This window comes from Arachis duranensis, chromosome 4 (assembly GCF_000817695.3).
Source record: "Arachis duranensis cultivar V14167 chromosome 4, aradu.V14167.gnm2.J7QH, whole genome shotgun sequence".
NCBI lineage: Eukaryota > Viridiplantae > Streptophyta > Magnoliopsida > Fabales > Fabaceae > Arachis > Arachis duranensis.
Genome location: NC_029775.3, coordinates 8,693,423 through 8,695,755, shown reverse-complemented (window position 1 = coordinate 8,695,755; position 2,333 = coordinate 8,693,423).

Here is a 2,333-nt window from a genome sequence, read left to right as displayed (position 1 = left end):
CAAGCTCTTGTTGCATGTAGAACGGAAGTGGTTGTCAATCACGTGCGTTCATAAGTGAGAATGATAATGAGGGTTACTTATCATCACATTCATCATGTTCTTGGGTACGAATGAATATCTTGGAATAAGAATAAGAGAGATTTGAATGAAAGGTAATAGAATTGCATTAATACTTGAGGTACAGCAGAGCTCCACACCCTTAATCTATGGTGTGCAGAAACTCCACCGTTGAAAATACATAAGCAAAGGGTTCAGGCATGGCCGAATGGCCAGCCCCCATGTTCTAAGAACTATGCGTTCAAAGATCTGATCCTAAGATCTAAAGTGATCAAAAAGATTTCTAATACAATAGTTAAATGTTCTATTTATAATACGCCAATTGGAGTTCTGTAGCTCCAGAAAATCCATTTCGAGTACAGGGAGGTCAGATTCCAACAGCATCAGCAGTCCTTTTGTCAGCCTTCTTCAGAGTTTTGCTCAAGTCCCTCAATTTCAGCCAGAATTTACCTGAAATCACAGAAAAACACACAAACTCATAGTGAAGTGAAGAAATGTGAATTTAACATAAAAACTAATGAAAACATCCCTAAAAGTAGCTTAAACTTACTAAAAACTACCTAAAAACAAAAAACATCCCTAAAAGTAGCTCAAACTTACTAAAAACTATATAAAAACAATGCCAAAAAGCGTATAAATTATCCGCTCATCACAACACCAAACTTAAATTGTTGCTTGTCCCCAAGCAACTGAAAATCAAATAGGATAAAAGAAGAGAATATACTATAAATCTCAGAATATCAATGAATATTAATTTAATTAGATGAGCGGGACTTGTAGCTTTTTGCTTCTGAACAGTTTTGGCATCTCACTTTTTCCTTTGTAGTTTAGAGTGGTTGGCGTCTCTGGGAACTTAGAATTTGGATAGTGTTATTGACTTTCCTAGTTAAGCATGTTGATTCTTGAACACAGCTACTTATGAGTCTTGGCCGTGGCCCTAAGCATTTTGTTTTCCCAGTATTACCACCGGATACACAAATGCCACAGACACATAACTGGGTGAACCTTTTCAGATTGTGACTCAGCTTTGCTAGAGTCCCCAGTTAGTGGTGTCCAGAGCTCTTAAGCACACTCTTTTGCTTTGGATCACGGCTTTAACCACTTAGTCTCAAGCTTTTCACTTGGACCTTCATGACACAAGCACATGGTTAGGGACAGCTTGATTTAGCCGCTTAGGCCTGGATTTAATTTCCTTGGGCCCTCCTATCCATTGATGCTCAAAGCCTTGGATCCTTTTTACCCTTGCCTTTTGGTTTTAAGGGCTATTGGCTTTTTCTACTGCTCCTTCTTTTTCTTTTTTTTTTTCGCAAGCTTCCTTTTTCACTGCTTTTTCTTACTTCAAGAATCAATTTCATGATTTTTTTTTCAGATCATCAATAACATTTCTCTTTGTTCATCATTCTTTCAAGAGCCAACAATTTCAACACTCATAAACAACAAGATCAAAAATATGCACTGTTCAAGCATTCATTCAAAAAACAAAAAGTATTGTCACCACATCACTATAATTAAATTAAATTCAAGGATAAATTTGAAATTTATGTACTTCTTGTTCTTTTGAATTAAAACATTTTTCATTTAAGAGAAGTGAAAGATTAATGGATTTTATTCATAGCTTTAAGGCATGGTTACATACTAATGATCATGAAATAAAGACACAAAACATAAATAAACACAATAATTAAAAACCGAAAACAGAAAGAAATAAAGAACAAGGAATGAATCCACCTCTAGTGGCGTCTTCTTCTTGAAGGTCCAACAATGTCCTTAAGCTCTTCTATGTCCCTTCCTTGCCTTTGTTGCTCCTCCCTCATTGCTCTTTGATCTTCTCTTATTTCTTGGAGGATGATGGAGTGTTCATGATGTTCCACCCTTAATTGTTCAACATTATGGCTCAAATCTTCTAAGGAGGTATTGAGTTGCTCCCAATAGTTGTTGGGAGGAAAGTGCATTTCTTGAGGCATCTCAGGAATTTGTTGATGATGAACTTCCTCATGTTCTTCTTGAGGGCCGTGAGGAGCTTCTCTTGCTTGCTCCATCCTTTTCTTGGTGATGGGCTTGTCTTCTTCAATGGAGACATCTCCATCTATGATAACTCCAGCTAAGTAACATAGATGGCATATAAGGTGAGGGAAGGCTAGCCGTGCCATGAGTGAGGACTTATCGGCTATCTTGTAGAGTTCATTGGAGATGACCTCATGAACTTCCACTTCCTCTTCAATCATGATGCTATGGATCATGATGGCCCGATCCACAGTAACTTCAGATCGGTTGCT